The following is an 8,994-nucleotide window of genomic DNA, read 5'->3' as shown; positions in this document are numbered from 1 at the left end:
GTACAGTTGGATCTGTTTTGATAAAGGTATACACTCGGGTAGCCACCACCAAAATAAAGATCTAGAACATACCCGTTACCCGCAAAGGATCTCCTCATGCCTCTTTATAATCAATGCCCACAACCCTAGTCCCCAAGCAGACACTCATCTCTTTTCTGTCACTACAGAATAGATGTCTCTTCTAGAATTTCATATAAATAGAATTATACAGTAAGTACTCTTTAGTGTCTAGCTTTTTTGCTCAACATAAATTTTTTGAGATTCATCCATGCTGTTGCATGGGTAAGCCTTCATTTCTTTTTATCGCTGAGTAGCACCCCATCACATGAATAGAGCATAATCCATGCCTTTTATGGACATTTGAGTTCTTTCCCATTTGGGGCTATATTGAATACCTGATATGAAAGCTCTTCTACATGCAGTTTTTATGGACATACATTTTCATTTCTCTTGGGTAAATAAACACCTAGAAGTGGAGTTGCCGGGTCATAAGTAAATATATGTTTAACTTTATAAGAAACTGCAATGTGATTTTCCAAAGTGGTTATGCAATTTTACTTTTCTACCAGCAACACATGAGCATTCTAGTTGCTGCACACACTCACTAATACTTGATATTATCAATAATTCTAATGGGGGTTTGGTGGATCTCACTGTGGTTTTAATTTGATTTCCCTAATAATTAATAACATTAAGCATATTTTCATGTGCTTACCAGCCATTCATGCATCTTATTCTGTGATGTGTATGATCAAATAATCTAATTTTAAACTGGGCTATTTGTCTTCTTACCAAGTTGTGTTCTTTCTGTATTCTACATTCGAGTCCATTGTCAAATATATAAACTATGAATATTTTCTACCAGGCTGACTTGACTTTTCATTTACTTAATGATGTCTTTTGAAAAGCAAAAGGTTTTATTTTGATGGAGTCCGGTTTATCAACTGTTTTCTTTTATGCTTCATGCTTTTTGTGTCTTAGCAAAGAACTCTCTGTCTACCCCAAAATTGTAAAGATTTTCTCTTATGTTTTCTTTTGGAAGTTATATAGTTTTACCTTTTATGTTAATGTCTATGATCCATTTATAGTTCGTTCTTGTGTACTGCATCAAATTCTTTTTTTTTTAATGGATACCCAGTTCTTCCAGGACCCTGTATTGAAAAGACTATTCTTTCTCCATGGAATTGCCTTTTTGTCTTTATCAAATATCAATTGACCATATATGTGTGGGTCTATTTTTAGATTCTATTCCATTCCATTGGTCTATGTGTCTATCCTTTTGCCAATATCATACTGTCTTAATTACAGTAGCTTTATATTAAGTCTTGGAATTAGGTATCTTAAGTCCCCCAGCATTAAGCTCTGTTAGGGTAAGTTCAGAGTAGTCTTTACTCTGGACTACCTTGGGCTTTCCACTAGCACGTGATCCTTCTGGGGTCTCTGCTGAGTGCCCCGGGTGTTTATTAAGGACTTTCCTCTCTGATTGTTTCTAACTTGAATGAGCTCTGAAAATCGTTCAGCTTACAACTCCCCAGTCATTCTTTGCCTAACCTCATGGAGTATCACTCTACGCATACAAGACTGGTTACTCAACCATGGACCCGAGGAGAATCCATGCAGATTTCTGAAGCTCTCTCTCTGTAGATGCCTTCTTTCTCCCAGCTGGCTTAAGAGTCAAATTTCTTGGGTCTAAGATAATGTATTTAAAAACCTAGAGTTCTCCTCCCATGTGTCTCCTTTACTACTCACACAGAACACTTCACTTCTGACACTTCTGGTGGCCAAATGTACGGGAAGTTTTCCCCACACTAAGCAATTCTGCAACACCATCCAGATGTCCTACAATTTACTCCACTCTGGCACTTATCCACCTAGAGATAGGGTCAGGTCCCACAGATTAAGGGCTCAGTCCCACAAAATTGCCCCCTCCCTTCAGCCACCAGTCACAAGTCCAGGTGGTCAGGTGTGCTTCTGATTGATTTGCCATAAATCTGAGGTTCCCACGACCCCTTCCTCAGGTTCCATTAATTTGCTAGAGTGACTCACAGAACTCAGGGAAACATTTATGTTAACCAGTTTATTAAAGGATATGATAAAGGATACAGTGGACAGCCAGATGAGAAATACATGGGGCAAGGGGTGGGAGGGTCCCAGGAGCAAGGGCTTCTGTCCCCATGGAGTTGGGTTGCATCACTCCCCCAGCCCCATCCATGGATGTTTTCAGCAATTTAGAAGCTCTCCAAACCCCCTTCTCTTGGGATTTTATGGAGGCTTCCTCACATAGGTGTGATCAATTATTAACTCCATTTCCAACCCCTCTCCCCTCTCTGGAAGATGCAGGGGTGGAGATAAAAATTCCAAGCTTCTATTCATGGCTTGCCATCCTGGAGCTCACCCAGAGCCTCCTGAAAAGAACAAAAGATGCTCCTAAGGCTCTTATCACTTAGGAATTTACAAGGGTTTTAGCAGCCCTGTGTCAGAGACAGGGTCAAAGACCAAATATTAGAACAAAAGATGCTCCTAAGGCTCTTATCACTTAGGGAATTATGAGGGTTTTAGGAGCTCTGTGCCAGGAATGGGAGGTTGGGGGGCAGAGATCAATATATTTATTTTTCTATTAGCTCACAGTTAGTTACAACTTGTTCTACTTTCTAGCTTCCAGAAGTGTTCTGCCTTAACCCTTGCTGTTTTCTTTGTCTTACACACAACAGTTCTGCTATAACATGATATACACATTCCTGAAAATCACAGTACTATGTGTACATCAACTATACGTCAATTTAAACAAAAGTTTTTTTTTATCACCATACTGTGCAAAATCATGGAGGGGAAAAGGGGTTAGGGACACAATACTCAAAAATGTCATCAGTGACTCGTTAAAAAGATAGGAGCCTAATAAAAACAGTAGCACAGTTTTACACATATTAAATGGCTAAGAAATACATAACAACTACAATAAATAAAGCATTTTACCTGGAAAAAGACTTGACATTTGCTTGTCGACATGGGCACCGGAAGGTTGCAGCTTGAGTTATTGTGAGGTTCTTGTGAGTTGTATGTTATTAGCAGGAGGAGTGTTACCTGAAATTTGATGGAAAGTTGTAACAGCTAATGTGGATGGGTGTGGGTTGTGAACTGAGGCAGGTGGTAGTTGTTTGAGTTGTGTGCATTTTGTGTATTTCTGCGTGGCTCAGCTATCCACATTCACCCATGTGCCTTACATATAAAATTGTGCAAAAGCAAATGTGAAATTCACATTAGGCTCAAATCGTTCCATAATATATCAATCGTGTTGAAATGAATTCTCATTTTCAAAACAACCAACTGTATTTTTATCCAAACAAACTTCACTGCAGTTTTTGTGAGTTTCGGAGAGTAAATATGTGTGTTCAATCTGCCATGTTTATTTCTTTCCACAGGTGACTCCCCCAAGTAGACAGTGGGACCTGCCGGAGTAAGGACAGGTGATACTCTGTCAAATTTCCCCACTGTCTAATCCAGCATCTGACCCTCAGTGGGTGCTCACTGATGTTGGTTTAATAGAGTTCCAATGAAAGTTGTTCTTTGGCCATTTAATGCATCAAACAGACAAAATATTTGTGTGAATTTATGAAGACACACTATTTAAAATAGATTCCCACCTCCAGGAGATGCCCTTAACTTCATGGAACATACAGCAGCCAAATATTCTAGCTGGAATTTCTCCGGTCAGCAATTCCTCCGCCTAGCTAGACACTTCTTATTTGAAACCTGTCAAGAAAGAGTCAGGGGCTTCCCTGGTGGCGCAGTGGTTGAGAGTCCGCCTGCCGATGCAGGGGACACGGGTTCGTGCCCCAGGCCGGGAAGATCCCACATGCCGTGGAGCAGCTGGGCCCGTGAGCCATGGCCACTGAGCCTGCGCATCCGGAGCCTGTGATCCGCAACGGGAGAGGCCACGACAGTGAGAGGCCCGCGTACAGCAAAAAAAAAAAAAAAAAGTCTCATTATGTCCATGTTGCCCACCACCTGAACAGGTTTTGCAGTCACTAGTCCAGAAGGTTAAAGCTTGAAGGTAACATTCTGTTCCTGGCTTAAGAGTCAGAAAATCACTGACAACATTTCAAAAGCTGTAAGCATACCTACTGCCCAGATCTTGGTTTCTAGATACCATCCTCCACTAAAAGAAACTAATTTGCCTCTGAGAAATGACAAATTCTAGGGCTGGGACAGATAAATCACAAGATGAGTCAGGACTATCTCGTTCCAGAAAGTTGGGAAGTGCTTAAAGGATGGAGGGACTATATCAAAAGGACACAGAAGCCAGCTTGAAGGGCTTCCCACTGGCCAAAGCTGAGACAATCTGAGCCTCAAGATAAATAATAAATAAAATAGGGATCCCTGAGTCTATACTAATATAAATAAATAATAAATAAAATAGGGATCCCTGAGTCTATACTAATATAAATAAATAATAAATAAAATAGGGATCCCTGAGTCTATACCAATATAAATAAATAATAAATAAAATAGGGATCCCTGAGTCTATACTAATATAAATAAATAATAAATAAAATAGGGATCCCTGAGTCTATACTAATATAAATAAATAAATGTGGAGTAGAGAAAGGGGTTTTTTTTCCCCTACAGAAGATGCCAGCTAATAAATGTAGAAGTAATCCTGGATTTGTCAACCATCATGGTAATAATTAAACCAAGAAACATCAATGATGCTCGTGGAGGAAGTTTGGTGAGGATCAGGATACTTACATGGTCCCAAAGTGTCTTTCCACAAAGTGCTTTTTTTTTTCAATTTTATTTATTTTATTTATTATTTATTTTTGGCTGCATTGGGTCTTCGTTGCTGCATGCGGGCTTTCTCTAGTTGCGGTGAGCAGGGGCTACTCTTCATTGCGGTGCGTGGGCTTCTTATTGCGGTGGCTTCTCTTGTTGTGGAGCACGGGCTTTAGGCGCGTGGACTTCAGTAGTTGTAGCACACGGGCTCAGTAGCTGTGGCTCGCGGGCTCTAGAGCACAGGCTCAGTAGTTGTGGCGCACAGGCTTCGTTGCTCTGTGGCATGTGGGATTGTCCCACACCAGGGCTTGAACCTGTGTCCCCTGCATTGGCAGGCGGATTCTTAACCACTGCACCACCAGGGAAGTCCCAATAAATATATATTTAATCCATAAAAAGTCACCAAACTTTGTTGTCCTTGGACCTCTATGCCATTCTCCAGTGTTGTGTCCCCAGCAGCAGTGGGCAGGACCCTGCTGGTGCAGTAGACAGGGGAACCAGGAGAGGGCTGCCTTTGAAGCAGGTGTCCCAGCCTCCAGTCACTGAGGGATTGTGAGGTTTGGGTTTTTTGCTACCCAGCAAAGTTGCTGCTTCATTTTTTGCATATTTTAATAGGTTTAGTGTTTTCCCTGAGAGAGTTCTGCAAATTCCAAGAATGGAAAAGAAATAAATGTTTGTCGATGCATATCTCCTCTGTTTGAATATGAGCTGCTATAGGCAAGAGCTGTGCAAAGTCAGCCTCAAGTGGCACTGTTTTATCCACTCTTTCCCAGTCCCTAATAAGGGCTGGGCCACAGCCAGTGCTCAGTGAATGCTTTGTTTCTCTCTCTCTCTGTGTGTGTGTGTGTGTGTGTGTGTGTGTGTGTGTGTGTGTGTGTGAGAGAGAGAGAGAGAGAGATTTAATGGACTTTTTATTGCATGTCTAGGTGGCAGAGATAAGTCCCATCGCCACACAACTTCCCTCCATTTTTCCACCTGCAAAGGCTCTCTGAGGCAGCTCGTCCCAAATCACGTGTTGTATGTAAATGTCTGGAGTGTGTTTAGTTACTGAGAGATGGGTAAGCCATAGTTACATGCCCTTAGAAACCAGTAAGTTCCCAGCTTCGAAGAAGCAATGGCTCCTAGCGATAAGAAGCCAGGCACGGGGGATGTGCATAGTGTAGTTAAAATATTGAATGTTGGTTTTCTCCGGTGGGTTGGAGATGGGTTTAAATGCCTGCGCCCGTGGGCACGACCGGAGCCGCGCGGCCACGGAGACCACGATGCCGCTGCCGGGGACCGCAGCCTGCGAGGGGAGGCGGCTTCCGCCGAGGCCGGGCTGCTGCAGTGTCTGAGTTGCCAGGACAGCGCGCCTCAGAGCTGGGAGCATCCCCGTCCCTGGGGCCGAGATGCCTGCTTCTCTGTCCTCCCTCCTCCCTCTCGGGACCGGGGCGAGCGGCTCTGGTAGTTGGCCTGCCCGTGCAGTCGTTCTTCGGGCCTCAGCGCGGGGAGACATGCCCTAATTCGGGAGCGCTGTGACTTTCAGCCTCCCACTTCACCCCGGGAAGCCGACTTGCTGAAGCCGGAGCCACAAGGGGGACCATGGGAGGGACGCAAGTCAAATGCCTGACTTCCCCCAGTCCTACCCACAGTGCAAAGAGCGACTCCATTATAACCCCGTCGGAGGAGAAGGCAGATTTCGTGATTATTCCCTCTGAAGGAATAGAGAACAAAACAGAGGAGACAGACTCTTCATTATCCCGGGACTGGAGACCAGGCAGCCCCCGGCCCTATCTGGAGACTTCATGGGAAGAACAGCTGTTGGAACAACAAGAACATTTGGAAAAAGAAATGGAGGAAGCCAGGAAAATGATATCAGGATTACAGGCCTTACTGCTCAACGGATCCTTACCCGAAGATGAATGGGAGAGGCCCTTGGCCCTCTGTGAACCAGGAGTCAATCCCGGGGAACAACTGATTACAATCCAAAGTCATCTGGATCAGAGTATGGAGGAGAATCAGGACCTAAAGAAGGAGCTGCTGAAGTATAAACAAGAAGCCAGAAACTTACAGGGGGTAAAGGATGCCTTGCAGCAGAGGCTGACTCAGCGGGACACGTCCGTCCTTCAGCTCAGACAAGAACTGCTGAGGGCAAATGTGGAAGAAGATGAGCTGCACAACCAGAACGTGGATCTGCAGAGGAAGCTAGACGAGAGGAATCGGCTCTCGGGAGAATATAAAAAAGAACTGGGGCAGAAGGACCGGCTCCTGAAGCAGTACCAGGCCAAGCTGGAGGAAGCACTTCGGAAACTCTCTGAGGCCGTTTACCAGCAGGTGGATCTGAAGCGGGAGCTGGAACACAAAGACATGCTTTTGACTCACTGTATGAAGAGAGGCAGAGGAGGTGGCCCACTGCAGCAGTCACAGCCCTCAAAGCAACGGTTTTCTCCTTCCAGTGGCAGGAAAAGGCGCTGCTTCCGTCGCTCACAGAGGGAGCAGCGACCTGCAGCTTGTTCGGGTTGCCCTCCACAGCCTACACAACAGTGGCCACGACCCTCAGCACCACACCATCGACAGCTTGGAGCAGGGCATCTCCAGCCTCATGGAGCGCCCACGCGCCATGGAGACCCAGAGGAAACAGGACAGAAGGGTTCGGGGCAAGTCACCCAGAACTCAAGCAGGTAGTGAATGCCGGGAGTCCTGGCCCCCGCATTCAAAGCTGCCTCACTCACAGAGCTCTCCAGCTGTCAGCAGCGCCTGCACGAAGGTGCTCTATTTCACTGACTGACCACTTACGCCCTTCATGGTCAATATACCGAAGAGGTTGAGGGAGGTGACACTGAAGAATTTTAAAGCAGCTGTTGACCGGGAGGGAAATCATCGGTATCACATCAAAGCACTGGATCCCAAGTTTGGCACTGTCAAGGAGGAGGCTTTCCACGATGATGATGCCATCGCTGGACGGGAAGGGAAAATTGTAGCCTGGCTGTAAGAAGACCATGGAGAAAATTAATGCTGAGCATTAGACTGAGGGCTTGTGGAACTTGGCAGTCGCTGGCTGCTTCACTCAAGAGAGGAGACTAAAACCAGAATACACTAAGAAGTTTTTCGTTTGTGCTGCCAAAACAGAAGCTTCTCCAAGTGTGACCGCCGTAGGCCAGTCCTGTTTCTAGAAGTGCCTGGCACGTGTGGTCCTTAAAGTCCGTGTCCAAAAGTAGACCACGGGTTCTTGTGGAGTTCCTTGTCCGTGGGAACACAGTGTTTTATTCTACTCTGAGGGCAACAGACCGAAGGCCTTAACCAATGGGGATGGGTGATCCCCTCCTATATGGGCATGGCTGCTCTTATCTGGAACCTGGGAACTGGATGTATCACTCTTGTGTGTTACTGTATTATTTTAATTGGCCTCAGTGGTTGCAGCAGAGTACCAGCATTTGTACTCACAGACAAGGCGGAGGTACCAGCTTTTTTGCTTCTTTGCAGCTATTGCAAAGCAAGAACAACTCGTAAGGTGGTACCAAGGATGAAAGCCCACTCTTCAGGAATTATTTGGACTGGACATGGATGGTGCTGACTTGTTGAATGGATTGAAAAAGGGCTGCCCATATTGTGCTATATACTACGCTAAAACCATAATTAAGTAAGAAAAAAATATATATATATTGAATGTTACAAGAGACGCTCATCTCGGGCTTCCCTGGTGGCGCAGTGGTTGGGAGTCTGCCTGCCGATGCAGGGGACACGGGTTCGTGCCCCGGTCAGGGAAGATCCCACATGCCGCAGAGCGGCTGGGCCCGTGAGCCATGGCCGCTGAGCCTGCGCATCCGGAGCCTGTGCTCCGCAAAGGGAGAGGCCGCAGCAGTGAGAGGCCCGCGTACAGCAAAAAAAAAAAAAAAAAGAGATGCTCATCTCCACCTAAGCTCACCCAACACATGGGCACTGTCCATTGTGCTGAACGGTCAAATTTTACAGAGACAGGGAAGGGCAGACCCCCTGCCCAGAGTCACGGGTATAGAAGAGAGAGTTCAAAGTAGGAATTTCCACATCTCAGATATTCACCAAAGCCTAGAGAAAGTTCATCTGGGTCTTCATTGGAGATCACTGATATCTAGATGAAGAAGAGAGGCTCTCGGGGAACCGAGACAGGGCTCTGGACGTCACAAGCTGGATTCAGGAGCTCTGATAGAGATAAGGCCACCCCCAGGCCGGGCCCAGCCCCAGGACCAGAGGCCACACCCCCAGCAG

The 8,994-nt window shown here is 45.7% G+C and overlaps 1 pseudogene; it reads left to right on the top strand.

Annotated features, from left to right (window-relative positions):
- The first annotated feature begins 6,351 nt into the window (after window positions 1-6,351).
- On the top strand, window positions 6,352-7,762 carry LOC132433699 (dixin pseudogene; annotated as a pseudogene).
- Window positions 7,763-8,994: the final 1,232 nt, after the last annotated feature.

Source organism: Delphinus delphis, chromosome 11 (genome assembly GCF_949987515.2).
Source record: "Delphinus delphis chromosome 11, mDelDel1.2, whole genome shotgun sequence".
Taxonomy (NCBI): Eukaryota; Metazoa; Chordata; class Mammalia; order Artiodactyla; family Delphinidae; genus Delphinus; species Delphinus delphis.
Note: the sequence above shows the minus strand (reverse complement) of the source record. Positions and strands in the feature narration are given on the sequence as shown.